Raw genomic sequence first — 16,223 nt, forward strand, 5'->3', positions numbered from 1 at the left:
ACACACATCCGTCCTATGGATGCCCCAGGGCGGCCCCTGTTCCAGGCCCACACCCACCAGGAGACCGGCCAACCTACTTAGCCAACTCCGCACGGCGTTTCTGAGAAATGGATATGGAACTTTAAGGAAAGAGAAAATTCTGCATTATACACATGGTGTTGCAAGAACGTCTAATACAACGCTTCTTAAGGGGTTCTCCTTAAGGGATCCACTTCTGTTCTTTCTTTCTAGACCCCATAAACACCAACAAAGGGAGGGGCAGGGGAATGGGCCTCAGGATCCTAGGGAAGAGAACTGGGAGGAGAACAAGAGGGGGCAAATGTTTTTCTGTGAGTGCAGGTGAGCCGAATAGCTACGTTAGCAAAAGGGAAATCAGTGAAATGAACTTACGGAATTAAATTTCTTGATGCCTCTTGTCTCTTTAAACTCTGAATTACTCATACACCACGAGGGTAAATTCAATGTCATGAGAGTGAAGGAGGTGGAATTCACTCCTTTCCAAGACTTCTCTGACCCTCTACGGCACAATTTGTCAAAAGAGAAGACACAAACCTTTCCTCTTCATGCAAAAGCCTCACTGACACTTGGTGCAAGAAATTCACCATTGTCTTTGTTCATTTTCTGTTTCTATAACAAATTACCTGAAACCAGTAAGATATAAAGGATAGAGGTGTATTTGGCTCATGGCTCCAGAGGCTGGGAAGTCCAAGAGTATGGCGCTGACCTCACGCTGCATGATCATATGGCCAGACAGAGCAAGCTGCTAGCTTGGGTCTCTCCCTCTTCTTACAAAGCACTGATGCATCTAAAGGCCCCACCCACATGACATCCTCTAATCCTAATTGCCCTCCAGAGACCCCACCTCCAAGCAACACCAGCATAAGATTTGGGGCATTAAATTTTTGCCAAAACATGAAATTTGTGGTGGACACATTCAGCTCATAGCAGTTTTCAATAAAAATCAATTTTGGGGGACTCTCAAGTTGCTTGACTCTGGTTATAAAAAGAAGGAGCTGTGAATCTGTCAGTCTCAGTTTACTGCCCTTGAACTTGAATATCAGTGGCCTAGGAGTGAAGAACTGATCACGTTTGCATGCAAATGTCTAGGGGCAGCAGATGCAGCTTGTTATCCTGAGTAATCTGAGCCCTAAGACAATGCCACCTGTTCCTTAACAGAAATCAAAGACTCTCCTCGCCCCGGTGCCCCTGGGTACCAGCCCCAGGGGCCAGCACCACCCCGGGTGTCCCCCAACACCTGCAGCAGGCACGCATCACCGACATCGCCATCTGTAAACACACCTGCTCTGCTTTGGGCCCAAGAAAACACTCCTGCCTTTTTTGGTTCTCTTACAAGAAGGATTCTTAATTTTACTGATTTCCTTCCTAATTAGATTTAGCGTTTAAGATTGCCCATTAGCCTAGGGTTTTTCTGTAGATCCATCCTCCCTCATGCCAGCTGGCTCGCAGCACCACAGCTGTGTGATTGACAGTCCTCGCCCAAAACAGTAGCGTCAGCAGCCCACAGACTTCCACCGGCACTCCCCGGCCTGGCAGGCAGAGTCCTCCGTCACGACAACAGTATCTAGAAGAGAGCACTCTTCTGTTCCCAGCAGCTCAGGAGGCCAAGGCAGGAGGCTCACGAGTTCAAAGCCAGCCTCGGAATAAAGCGACCTAAGCAACTTTGGGAGATACTGTTTGTAAATAAAACACAAAAAGGGCTGGGGATGTGGTTCAGTGATTAAGCACTCCTGGGTTCAAGCCCTGGTACCAAAAAAAAAAGACATTTGTTGAATGAATAAATGACTCGTGGGAGCCTGGGGGCCCCGGATCGTCTTGCTCACCCTCCCATCACCCCAGAGTGCCTGGCAAGGTGCTTTATAGGAGATTCTTGAATCTGACCAGATTACAGAGCCGGGCAGCTGGTTTGGGCTGTGTGTGTCTGCTCTGCTCTGAATAGAGGTGGCTTTAACTGCCAGTCACACAGCTGGGGCACCGCCAGCCAGGCAGACACGGTGAGGATGAGACTCCTGCAGGAAAGCTCTAGGTTAATGTGCAACCCTAATTGCTAAATCTAATTAAGAAGGAAATCAGTTAAATTAAGAATCCCTCTTGCAAGACAACCAAATTTTTCATTCCTCATTTGTTTTAATCAACTTCCTCAAAGTTCAAGGTAAGACAGCCGGACTTCCACAAGAGGGTTTTCTTGGGCCCCAAACTGTGCTCCTGTGACTAGGGACACAAAGAGGAGTGAAAAAGAGGCTCTTGGGTGAGCAGGTCCCTCTTTTGCATGTGTCTGCCAGGAAGCTGCCAAGTCACCTCTCCAAGGCTCCCAAGGAGGACTGCTGAGAGGGGGTGGGCTTGCAGGCTTGGATCTGAGCCAACGAGCTCCTAATTTGGAGGGCTGATCCTCCTAATTGAGCAAAAGCACAGTCGTCCCCTCTGAAGCAAGTGACAGAGGCACCGTGTGATTCACCTCTTGGAGAGGCCGTAAGCAGTTCCCTGTGCGGTCTTCTGTCACGTGGTCTGAAAAGACGGACATGGTCTTCATATTTGCAATTTTTTTTGTTTTGTTTTGTTTTGTAGTGGTCTTGTGCATGCAAAACAAGCACTCTACCAACTGAACTATATCCCTAGCCCCAATATTGGCGATATTTATTGTGTTCATGTCACCTTAAGCGTAGTAGGGCTTCTCTTTGTTTTCCTGAAGAACACAATAAAATAGAGACAATATTATATAGACTTGGCATATGTGATATACAAATAATGTGTGCATAAGCATTCATGCATATAGAATTATATATATATAGATATATTTTCTCTGAAAAAAAATATATACATATTCAGAGAATTTATTTAAGAGGTAGAGTGGTAACTTCAGCATCAGCCGGGTCATGATTCAAGCAAGGCAATGCCATTAAATGTGCCAATTAGGGTGAGTCGTATAAGCTCCCTAGACTTTGACTTCCTTGTCTATGAAATAGGGATAAAACAATATCTGTTCACAGTTATTTTGCAAAGATTAAATAAGCTAACGCTTACAAAGCACTCAGTATTGTGCTTAGGGGGGGAAAAAAAAAGCAGCCGTCCTGTGTTGAAAGCATAAATTAGCAAACCGCCAAGCACCCTCCAAACCACAGGGCCCAGACCCGCTCCATTTGTGAGACAATGGGACTTATTCTTATCCCCTAAACAACTGGGTCCCGAGGCTACTGTTACAGCTGTACTGGTGGCACACTGTACAACCCTAAGAAGCGCCATTGAGAGTTCACGCCTCAAGGATTTGCACATTAACTCTCCCGATTTTATGGCATATTATAACAATATCCCATTAGATGGAATAAAGCATCCCGACGCGGGGATGACTTTTTCTACTCTGCACAAAGGCACTCTAAGGGCAAGGGCTGGCCCCAGGCACTGAGGACACGCAGTGGCGCCAGCTTCCTGGAAGAAAGCTACCAGCCGCAGTCGGCTCACTCACGGGCCGCCTGACCCTGCAGGTGTTGTCGGGCCGGGTGGGAGAGCCACGCCTGCTGGACAGCAGTCCTCAGGTGTCAATGTCAGCCGCGAGGTGGCCGTCCTCACTGTTACTGGATCCTTCATTGTGTTCAGTCTGTTGAGTTGGGACACAGAGGCCAGGTGGGTCACTTAAAGCGGCTCCGTGTCCTCCACCTGCCGGGACCAAGGTCAAGAGGCAGCCTGGAGGCCCTCCTGGGTCCTGCCTGGAAAGGGGCCTCCGCGCATCCAGCCTCCTTCCTAGCAAGGGACCTGGACAGGGGATCTGGTGGCCCGCTCCTGGCCAGCTGAGGGTCCACGGGGCGGACAGGCAGAAGAAAGCGAGGCGAACCCCCGGGGAACCACTCCAGCTGCCAGGTCAAACAGCAGGGCACTCACCCCGGGCCCGGCTGGCTCTCTGCACAGGGCCTCCTGGAAACCGCAGCTGGTGGTGAGGACCGCAGGTCGGGGGGCCAGGGTGGGAGTCGGGCTCTTCTTCAACCCCAGCAGCTGGCTCTCTGTGCTTCCCTGTGCCTGTTGGGCAGATGGCCTGGTCACCCTCTTTTACGTGTTCTCAGGGGCAAAGGGCACAAGAACACCCCCACATTTGGCCCACAGTAGTAGGTGCATGCTGCTGAGTACAGACCCACCCACCGGCTTTCACAAGTCACCTCTCTCCCTCTTGGTTACAGAGGTTCTGGATACACATTCCACGCATTCGTCAAAGCCCACAGAACCGTAGATCACTCAGTGAACATTGCTGAGTGCAGTGAGGAGGAAGGTCATGGCGCACACCACTGGTTGCCTACACACAGCCCTTCCCCCTCCTCTGCTTCTTTTGCAACAAAACCCTGATTTGTTCAGGCATCTGTCCAATTTAGGAAAAGCTGGACCCTCACAGCGTCATGGAGATGCATCTTGATTAATCTAAACCAATTGGTAACTTGATTCTTCTTGTTACTAACTGGATTTAAAATGGCATTTGATAACATTCTAACCAATTCAAGATGTTGGGGTCAGAAAGCTTCATTCTGGTTGTTTTTTTAAAGGGCTTCAGGAAATCCACATGCTGTCTGCTTCACTGGCTTTGGGTATTTTGTAAGCATGTGATGCCTGGAGCTGCTGCAGCAATCTTGTGAGAATGAGGAGAACTGACACACACATAGAACGGAAAATCTGATAGGTGGAAAGCTTGAGGCCACCCTGAGAGCGCGGAGCAAGAATTCATGCAGCCTGGAGACCCACCTGGCCCACCTCCTGATTTACTCAGGAAGCCAACACATTTGTCTCCATTATTGAAGCTGCTGCAATTGATTTCCGTATTCCCTTCAGCAGAAAGCATCATGGTTAGCACCCTTGTCCCTGCTGCTGAAGTGTGAGGCCTGGCTGTGCAGGGTCGTCTCCGACAAGAAACACATGGCAGGCGCCTGGTCCTCCAACTGCACCATGCAGTATTTGCTTTGCTGTAGAAATTGTCCCTTGATTGCCACTGGGTTTTTGTCACCCTTGGAACTATTTGTACTCAACCAATAGAAACTACTAGAAACTCAGGCCAGTGATCCTTAAATGCTTTCAACATTTGTCTTAGTTTCTATTCAGACAATGATATTCTATGATAAAAATTCCCCTTTTCTCCTCTTTCTACCTTCTTTCCTGTTGGATGTTGAAGATTCATTTTTTAGCTCATCATGTGTGTGGTCTGTCCATCTGTCTTTCTTTCTTCTTCTTTCTTTCTTTAACTGATAATTGAAACCAGGGGTGGCTTGACCACTGAACTACATCCCCAGCCCTTTTTATTTTTTTTATTTTGAGACAGGGTCTCACTAAATGGCTGAGGCTGGCCTCCAACCTGTGATCCTCCTTGCCTCAGCCTCCCGAGTCATTGGGATTACAGGCAAGCACTCACATGCCCAGCATATGTGTATTCTCTTACTGAGTCTGGTCTCGAAGGAACCAAAAACTTTCTGATGATGTTTTTGTTCTCTTTACCTGTTGAGATGTTCATCTTTCTTTAGTATCTCTCTTCATCCTTTCCCTCTTTTCTTGATCTTACATAAAATCGAGGTTGTCCACTCAACATTAGAATCATTATTAATAGAACCATCTTTTAGTCCTTTGTGCCTTTTAAAAATCACTGTGTTTATTACTTTGTTATTTTATTTTTGAATTTTCATGCTCTGCTGATGGCTGCAAATGCCAGTCTGAGATGGCCCACGTCACTGAAGTCTCTATGGCTACTGAAGTGTTATCAGATTGGACATCTTTGTCCTCTGTGAGCTTAGGTTTCTGCAACCCCTTGTTGATCGCCGGAAAGAGCTCCTCCCCATCCTCCAACCCCACAATCCTAAGATGAATTTTCTGCCCCTGGAGTCTTGCAGGCAGCGTGCCAGGCAGGCAATATATCAAGACAACATTGATCGGAACCTGGTCCTTTTCATTCCTCTCTCCCTAAAATGCCCAGCAGAATAATTTGTGGAGTAGATGCTCAATAACTTAGATTGTGTGAATTAAATCAAATTGAACTTTCACAGTTGTTATCAGAGGGAGGACAGGTAACACGCCTGGATTCCAGCTGCTTTGGAGCACCTGGGAAAGGACATCACTGCTGTCTGCACCTTGAGATCCCACAGCTAGACCCAGCCAGCCCGGGACAGTCAAGTTTGATGTGTGTGAGGTGGGTTATTAGTTCTGGTCCGTGGCTTCCGTGTCAGCTTGCAGCTTCTCTAGCACATTTTATTCTCATATTGAAAACCACCATCATAAAATATCTGGTAAGTATAAATTAATTAATTGCTTCAATACCCAGAGTTTGACCCTAATGATGAAAGGTTTGGAGAGGTTGGGGAGATTGCAATGCACACTTTCTTCTTCGTCTTCCTCACCTGGGCAAAAAAAAAAAAAAAAATAGACTTTGTATCAAGATTCTCAAAATGTCCATTTGGTATAATATATTTTAATTGTTTTAGATAACATACAGCTTTTTCAGATCTTATTTTCATTCTTTTTTATTGTCAATCCTGAGTCTCCAACTATGGTGATAGATTTTTTTTTTCATTCATTCAAACCTTCACTCATTCATTCAACAAACCTTTGTTGATTGTCCCTTGGGGGCTGTGCATTGTTCTGGGAGCTCAGGAACAAAACCTTCAGAATCTCTGGGCTGACACTCAGTGCTAGTTCAGAAGACACCAGACTGTAAATCTACCAACTTGGGAGAACATGGTTCCTTTTAGATAAACCAGGCTGGGTAGGCACGTTGAGGTGCTATTTGATCTGGGTCTTATTCTTCTTTTAAAAGATTTTTTTTTTTTTTTAACCTTTGGACATTCTTTATCTATTCATTTGCCTTGTTCTCCAACAAAAGTCCCTTGCAGCAAGAAGTAGACTGAGGGCTGGTGAGTGATTCTGGGAAAGTCCTGGCCCCACCCTGAGTCTCACTTCTTGTGCGAGTAAAGAAAGGAGGATGAAGAATCCGTGGGGTACTTGGAGGTTCTGAAATGACAACACTCCATGTTTTTCCAGAACACACCAGAAGAAGTCCCTGCTAGCTACAGCCACTCCTGACTTCCCACGGTTCTCACCTCTGTTTTAATATTAGAAATCTAAGTGGCCCACACTCTCCTGCTGAGCGCATCTATTGAATTACTTTGTTTTGTAAATTCTTTAAAAAGAAGTTGCCCCCAATCCTAGTGCTGCCGTGAATCAGGGAACGTGATTCAGACCTGTGCGCAGGTACAGAGCGATCAGATTTAGATTGTCAGTAAATAAAAGAGAGGCATCTGAAGGGGGCCGGGTGGACAGTATTAGGAGAAGTTCAGGAAACACTGGAGAGAAGTGAGACAAATAATACAAATAAACACTGAGCTCTCTGCAGAGCGGGGGACCTACCAGGAAAACACCCACTGACACTTGTCAGTAGAGTGAATGAGCAAACCTCTCCACAGTCTCAGACCTTTGGGGCTTATTCTAAGGGGAATTGTATGGAGAGGAAGGTGTCTCGACCTCACAACACCCAGGGCTGCTGGCTAAGGGCCCGATCTCATCCGCTTCTGGCTGACAGTTCTGGTTTTAGAATGGAAGACCCACCCTCAATGGCCATCCTGGGTTCAGCCTTGAAGAGGTGGAGGAAAATGCTAATTTTTTTTTACCCAACACAAAGTCAAGCCAAAAGCCCGCTCTGGAGGATGGAAATGCTGGGGACTCTATTGTAGTTTCTGTCTGCAAACGGGCAAAAGAACTGTCCAGGGGGAAATGTTCTGGAAAGTAGCCTTTTAAATGTTAAACCACCACTCTTTGGAAGCCAAGATAAAGAGCTGTGTCCCCAAGCTATTCCTCTGTTCCCTTCTCCTGGGATAAACCTCCTGTGGAATCGTTTTTTTTGTTCTGCAGAGATGGGTATTCAGAGGGGCACTGAGTCAAATGTGGCCTTTGGGAAGCAATCTTGGTAATGACTGCCTACAGGGGCATAAATGTTTAAATAACTGGCTTCTAATTGAATTGCATTGAGTGGGAGCAAAACTTAGTGTCAGGTCGGTGGTGGAGACTTGGTGGCGACTTGGTGGCAACTTAGAACAAAGCAGCCCGCTCCGGGAAAAGAACATCAATCAGATGCCAGCGGAAACGCCTGTCAATCAGCCAGATCTCCTGACTGACGCCTGTCAATCAGCAGGACCCCCTGGCCAATCCTGGAGTTCAGCCAACTCCCCTGACCAACTCCAAGGGGGCAAGAGACCCTAGGAACACCTTTTCCTGTCCCGAGCCCTTCCCTTCCTGCTGTAAGCCCCATCAAAGTCCAGTCCGGTCGAGCTTCCGCGTGGTTTCTCCTCAGACCCTTCTCCTGTCCCCTCTGTGGGTCTGATCGAGTTCCGCCCGGGAGTGATATCTCAATAAAGCCTCCCCCATCTGATCTGCCACTTAGCACATGCTTACCCACGCCTCTGCCTCCAAGTAACCTCAGAACATGGAAGTAATATCAGGAGCATTGGAAGAACCTAAAAAGTATTTATGATATGACTACGGGAATGAATGAATGGATGCCTAGTGAATGTGCCTTGAATTGATCCTAAAACAGCCTTGTTCTCTTTAGAAATTCAGCCTTTGTCATTCTTGTTGAAATAGATTTCTAAAGCATATTAATATTGAAGAGTATTTCACACAGAAAGCCATGGACACGGCGACTCCTTCTATACTGCTCCTCCTTCCAGAATAAATTCATGGTGCATGGCTCTCCAGAAACAAAGCCAGCCGGGATCAAAGTATCTGATGGGTTTTGTTGCTTCCTAACCTGCCTTGAATTCAGAACAAGGCCACAGTTGGCTGGATCTCACCACACCTGAAGCACGACGCCTGTTGTAACTTCCTGCCTTGTGTGTCCTCCAGAAACGCATTCCTCTGCCTTCACCAGCTGGTCTTCTGAGCAGCTCTCTGGAGGCAGAGGTCTCAGGGAGTCAGTCAGTCAAGACCCTCCGTCAAGCAAGACTTGGGGGAACTTGGCAGTGGCCCCAGAGAGAGGATCGCTCGGAGGGTGCAGTTTCTAGATCAGGGCCAGAGGTGCTGACCACCACGGAGGGCAGCCCTGGGCACCCACTGAGGGAGGAAAGGAAAGATGACTCCTGATCAGCTCTTCCTCATGTTCCTTTGCTGATTGACAACTTGGAGGCCCCGGGGCTTCCTGAAGAGCCTGCAGAGTGTGGGCAAGTGCGCATGGCGGAAAGGGTTGGGAAGGTGACTTCCCCCATTCCCTTCCTATCCACTTCTTGCTGGTACAAAATATCCAGCTGCAAAATCTGTGGATGACCTCTGTGCCGGGCCACAAGCAGGTCCCCCAGAGGGCAGAGGTGACCTTCACATCACTATTATCTAAATTATGAAACAATTTAAGTCAACAAAATTTACAGAAAATAGTAAGCAGAAAGCTATGTGCCAAATGCCAGGAATAAAAAACAGAACTTTTCGCTTTTTTATTTTTAAGAAATAAAGTTTTGTCGACTTTGAAGTCCTCCCTCCATTTAAGAAACTGCACAGCTATTTCTCGAAGTGATTTCTTTTACAAATTATTTTGATTCTAATCAAATCTGAGCAATTCCAAGATATAAAGGAAAAAAATTGAAAATAATACAATGAATATCTGCATACCCATCATTAACACTTATTTGTTTAAATACTGTACTAAATTATTAAACTGCGTTAATTATTAAATTATTGTGAAAAATTTCAGACATACAAAAGTAGAAAAAATGGCGTAACAAGCTCTGTGTATCCACTATCCAGCTTCCACAATCATCAAGTCATGGCCAATCTTATTTAGTTTAAAATATACTTATAAGTAATATGTTACTCTTAATATAATTATTTTCCCATCATATTATTTTTATATAATGATACACATATGATGATTGTATATACTTGTGCATAATTACATATATAATTAGCTACACATGTAATCAGGTATTTCTTTTATATATACATACAATTCTTAAAGACAAGAATTTTTAAAAACTTCACTCTAATGCCATTATCATTCTTAAGTATCACAAAAATCTACTAATATTAACCAATATCCAGTCAATGCTCAAATTTCCAAATGTCAATATAAAAACAATTTCTTACGGTCTTTGTATTTGTATCAGGATTTAAATAAGCTCATACGCTATTGATTTCATATGCCTGCAGACAGAAATAGCTTTGCTTCTTCATTTCCAGTTTTCAACCTTCTAATTGCTTTTTCTTGTCTAATTGCATCGACTATTACTGCTAGCATGATGTTAAATAGTAGTGGAGGTAATGGGCATCCTCGTGTTGCTTCTCACTTTAATGAACAGTCTCTTATGTTCTTGCATGAACTATGATGCTGGCTTTTGAGCTGAAATGTGTACATACATACACACATATATATCTATATCTGTATATATGCACTGCATAACCCCATTTCAGTCTACAGCAGATCAAAGAAGATGGTTTCTGTACCATATATCCTAGTATGTACTTACTATGATGTTCACACAATGACAAAATCAACTGACACCTCATTTCTAAAAATGCATCCCTGTCATCAATTGATGTGTAACTGTACATATAATTATACAGATATTAGACAAAGAGTCATATACCATCAGCCCCCAAATCCACTGATTCTACATCCATGGATTCACCCAGCTACAGATCAAAAAATATTCATAAAAAAATTCTGCACTGAACACACAGATATTATTCTTGTCATTGTTCCCTAAACAATACAGTATAACAAGTATTTATGTATCATGTCCATAGTGTTGAGTATTATAACTCATCTAGAGATGAGTTAAAGTACACAGATATGCACGGGGTATATGCAAATATAACACCATTTAAAGGACCCGAACATTTTAGATAAGAATCCTGGAAACAAACCCCTGTGGATATAAGAGATAACAGTATAAATACAAAATATGAAATTTACATATATATATATATATATATATATATATATATATATATATAAACTACATAGTATTATTAATATATAAAAATCATATATAAGTAAAAGGAGATGGCCATAGATGATATTTGATTGGACACTTTTAACATAAATGAATGCTAACTTTGTAAAATGCCCATCCACCTCTCTGAGGATGGTTGTATGATGTTTCCTTGGCTCTCTTACTAGGAGGAATCATATTATGGAATTTTCTAATCATGATCATTCTTGCTTTCTTAGAACAAATCCTGCTTGAGACTTTTTTTTTTTTTTGGTACTGGGGATTGAACTCAGGGGCACTTGACCACTGGCCATGTCCCCAGCCCTTTTTTGTATTTTCTCTAGAGATAGGGTCTCACTGAGTTACTTAGGGCCTCACTAAGTTGCTGAAGCTGGTTTTGAACCCACGATCCTCTTGCCTCAACCTCCCCAGGCCAGCCGCTGGGATGACAAGCGTGTGCAACCATGCCTGGCTAAGACATTTTTAATAAGGTGATATATTTGTGTGTTTTGACATTTTATCGGAGATTTTTGCAGTGATCATCCTGAGTGATAATGGTCTCGAGCTTTCCATTTAATGCAGCCTAGTGTCCTTTTTAGTGTCATCCAGATCTCAGTGCCGCTGGACCGTTGGAAGGCAGCCCTGGGGACACTGCTAAAGATGAATCTGATTCCTGTAGCAATTACAATTAAAAATGGAGAGGGGCCCACATTACCTCAGGAAAAGCAAATCCAGACCCCGTCGTTGAGAAGGAAAGATAATTTATATACCATTCATGTCGGTGACTAAAATAACCCATCGCTAATGTTCAATGTTGAAATCTCCCTGTGAGGCCGCTAAAATTAGCACCGAGTTTGACATACACCTTCCCTCACGGCAGCGCTTGCCAAGCACGCCTCTGATTTCCAAAAACGTTTCTGTTCTTTAGCAGAGTAAACAGCAAAGGGTGCTTGGAGGCAGATGATAAACGGGCGGGGAGAGGGAGCACATGGACCCTCAGCGTTCCTCTGGCTGCCTGAAGCCATTGGCTTTGAAGGAGGCTGAGGAACCACCGTCTGATGTTCAGAAGCTAAAATGAGAGCGTTAACAGGCTTCCTCTCCAAACCCACAACCACCGTCTAATCATGAGTGAAATGTCTGCTGAACACTCACCGAGGGGCATTATGCAAAATTCCCTCAAAACTATCAAGATCAACAACGAGGAAAGTTCCAGAAACTGTCACAGCCAGGTGAGGACTAAGGAAACATGACAACTCATCTAACATGGGTCCTAGGGGGGCTCCTGGAACAGAACAAAGGCACATTTGGGGGCTTTACTTGATAACAGTGTTTCCAGGGCGCCATGATGCCCACCTGTAATCCCAGCAGCTCGGGAAGTTGAGGCAGGAGGATCACAAGTTCAAAATCAGCCTCAGCAACTTGGAGAGGCCCTAATCAACTCAGCAAGGCCCTGTCTCCTAAATTAAATATATAAAAAAAAAAATAGGGGCTGGGATGTGGCTCAGTGGTTGAGTGCCCCTGGGTTCAATCCCTGGTACAAACAAACAAACAAGACAATAACAGTGTTGGTTCATTAATTGTGACAGATGTACCATTCAAACCTAAGATATTAACAATAGAGGAAATGGGTGTGGGGAAGACAGGGATCTGGTACTACCCTACCATTTTTCTGTGAATCTAAAACTATTCTAAAGTCAGAAGTCCTTTTTTTAAAAAAAAAAATAATAATTTCACTACAGACTTTAATAAATTAATCCCTGGATACACGCATAGTACGTATGTATATACATATAATATCTTAGGTATTATCAATTCTTTAAAATACAGAATATTTGCTTTCTCTAAGAATAATTACAGTAGCACATTTTTTGTTTGGCTCACAAGCACGCTTAGTCAAATAAGATCTGCTTAAAGGGGCTGGGATTGTGGCTCAGCAGTAGAGCGCTCACCTAGCACATGCCAGATCCTGGGTTCGATCCTCAGCACCACATAAAAATAAGCAAATAAAATAAAGATATTGTGTCCAACTACAACTAAAAAAATAAACATTAAAAAAAAAGGTCTGCTTAAAGTGCCTCATTGTTGAGGTGAATAAAACCCACGCTACACATACACATGTACAATCTTAGAGATGGCTTTCCTCCAAACAAATTTTTTTTTAAAATTTCACTGTTAGTTATACTTAAAAGAAAAAAAATAAAGCCAATAGGTACTTTAAAATATATATTCCACCCAGGGCTGGGTGAGGCTCCGTGGTAGAGAGCTTGCCCAGCACGCACTAGGCCTTGGGTTCCATCCCCAGGGCCCCTCTGGCTCTGGCAGGCCAAGTGTGTGCATTTCTTGTTGAGGTCAGCAAAGCCCACAGGGGCCTCTGTCTTCAGATACACCTGAGAAAGGCAGGCAGTGATTGCAAAAAGTATCCGACCCGACTCTGGAGAAAAATCATCTACTGGCAGAAGAGCTCACACCACGTGGACAAAATCACCCACAAAGGCCTCAGGACAAGGACGTCAAAGACTCTTAGAGCTTCTCCAACCTCGGGATCATCCCCATCCTCTGAAATCATGTGTGAGGCTGGGGCACTGTGAGAGACCGCCTTGGCTTGCCCAGCCCTAAGAAGCTGAATAGACAGTGAGTCCATGTGGCCCACTGTGTAGTACTGGACCTTGTGGAACATCTCCTCAGGAACTTGGGTGCCCGGCCACACAGGGTGGCCTTGGGGAGGACTGCTTGTCGGCGCCTGCCTAGAAGGTTTTGTTTATAGGCACCTTTATTTTGGTTTTGGTCTTGCAGGCCTGGGGATCGAACTCAGGGAATTGCACGAGCTCTACCCTGAGCTTCATCCCCAACCTCCTTGAAGTTTATTTTCAAAAAGTTAAAGGACCTCAAAGGGTCAGGTAGGAACACGTTTCTCCAGATGCCAAGAAGAGAATTAAGTCACTGGCTTCTCCATTTTTTTCCCCCTCAAACTGCCCAGTGGAATCAGCTCAAGGAGCCATTTGCTCTTTTGTTCAGGATGATATTTGGACTTGTTTGGGGGAAGAAAATGGTAGGTGGTGTGAATGGGGAAGTGGGTTTGTAAAAACACCAAGATACAGAATCGCAGCCTCGCTGGGGACCCACCACTGGCCTCCCGCCAGCGCCCGCCAGTCAACAGTCATCGGTTTCCTTCTTCTCTTTTCTGTCTCTCCATTTGTCTTGTTCATGGGGGAGGGGGGGGATGGCAGGTTGCAAATTAAGACAGAAACAGAGCCACCGAGGCCTCATGAGCTCCTGATCACGAGTCTCGGGGAGGCTGTCTCTGGGCAGGGTGACGACTCCAGGTCATGACAGGCTCCTTGGTCCCCAGCCTGTTTTCCACAAACCATCTCAGCTCAGCCCTGCACTGTGGTCCTTGGGTCCAGTGTCCCCCCGGGGCCTGAAGTTTCTTGAGTGTTGATTGCCTGGTCCTTCTGCTTGCCGGACATGGAGGGAGCCCTCTTGGTCCTGTGTGGGCAATGTGGCTTCACCACCTGGAGACGCCGGGCCTCTTCTGCCGGATGTTCTCTGGGAAGGGGAACCAGGCCCTGCTCCGAATGTCCTCTGGGAAGGGGACATTCTGCCAGATGTCCTCTGGGAAGGGGAACCAGGCCCTCACATGGGTTTCAGAGTCACGAGGGGCACTTTGCTCTGCTCTGGGGGGCCACCTAAGTTGGGGGCTTGCTCAGAAAGCCTGCAGCCAAATCCTCAACAAGAGAATGATTTCAGCCAGGGAGAAAGACTACCCTGATTCTTAGGACGCGCTGAGGTACATGGTCCACAGCACAACCTCACGGGGCCTGACCTAGAGGTGGTTCACAATAGCCCTATGGGGACGGCCGCCGGCCTGGGTGTGGCGAGGCTGCCGAGTCCCCTTGTCATCTCTGCCTGGCTACAGGGCCACCTTATCACACCTGGGCTCCCTTTCATCTGCTTTGAGGTTTCCTCCATTCCATCCTGCCATATTTTCTTTGTGTTGATTTTCTTTTTTTAAGCCCGTTTGTGGTTTGATTCTGGTCCAAGACAGAGGGTTTGTTGGAAAAAAACACAGAAACAACTTCAAAAGGGGAAGTCCTCTCAGCGTTTGGAGGATCTGTGCCCAAAGCTGGCAGGCTTCTAGCCGGGGAAGCTCTGGCGTTGAAGAGGTCCCAGCCCAGTCTAAGGGGGTGTCTGACTGCCATCATGGAAGAGGTGGAGCTCACGCCCAAGGAGGGGGCCCAACGTGAGGAGCCCCTGGCCTCCACGGACCCCCGTGTGGCTAGTCCTGTGAATGGGCTCCTCCACCTCCTTCTTGTCCAGCCCCACCCCAGGTTCATCAGAAGCCCGTCCGAGACATGCTGTCATTTCCTCTAGAGCGTTTTACAGGCAACTCGGAAAGATCAGGACTCTAATTGAAAATGTGATCATTCTGTTGTCACATCAAACACCGCACCAGGAAATCCTCACTATGTTCGGTACTCCACCTAGTCAGTGCTCAAATTTGCCTGCGGTCTCAAAAATATTTTTTCTGTGGGTTTCTTGCTCATTTTTAAATATTTTTTCTTGGGGCATTTTAATTACACATCTTAGGGACACATATTCATCCACGCACACAATGTGTCGCTTATCGCTCATTTTCACCGGAGTCAAAATAAGATCAATGCGTTGCAGTTGGTTGAAGTGTCTCTGTAAAGTCTCCCTTCGCTTCCACCACTCCACGCGCCTCCTGTGCCTCCTCTCTCTCCCCTCTCTGTCTCTCTCTCTCCCTCCCTTTTGGGGGAATTTTCGTTGTTGTTTGTTTTATTCTCTTTTTAATGTGAAAGATCTTGAAATGGACTCAAGGGCAACCAAGCAGATTAAATATTGACCCTGGCTTCTGTAAAGGCGACTCCCTCAACTCCCTCTGGCTTCACAGGGTGTTTTACTTTGTTCCCACAGAGGCTGCTGTCCTTCTAGCAGTCACTCCCTAATTTGTTGGGAGGGTGGAAGGGAGAGCAGAAAATTCCAGAGCCCAAGTAGCAATGCCTATTTATTTTCCAGAGCATTAAATATAAACGCCCAGACCTTGACCTTCCAGCGATCAGCCTCTGTGTACACAGTGTCCCCTGGTGCACAGCAGATGTGGTTCTCTTTTCATAACCTAGTTCTCCTCCCTCACCCTATCCTACTCCCACTGGCCATCAGTCCAGCCACAGGGAAAAAGACTAAAAAAAAAAAAAAGAGAGAGAGCAAAAAGTTGAAAGATTTAATTTGTTGCCACATGAGTCCATTTATGTG

This window comes from Marmota flaviventris, chromosome 6 (assembly GCF_047511675.1).
Source record: "Marmota flaviventris isolate mMarFla1 chromosome 6, mMarFla1.hap1, whole genome shotgun sequence".
NCBI lineage: Eukaryota > Metazoa > Chordata > Mammalia > Rodentia > Sciuridae > Marmota > Marmota flaviventris.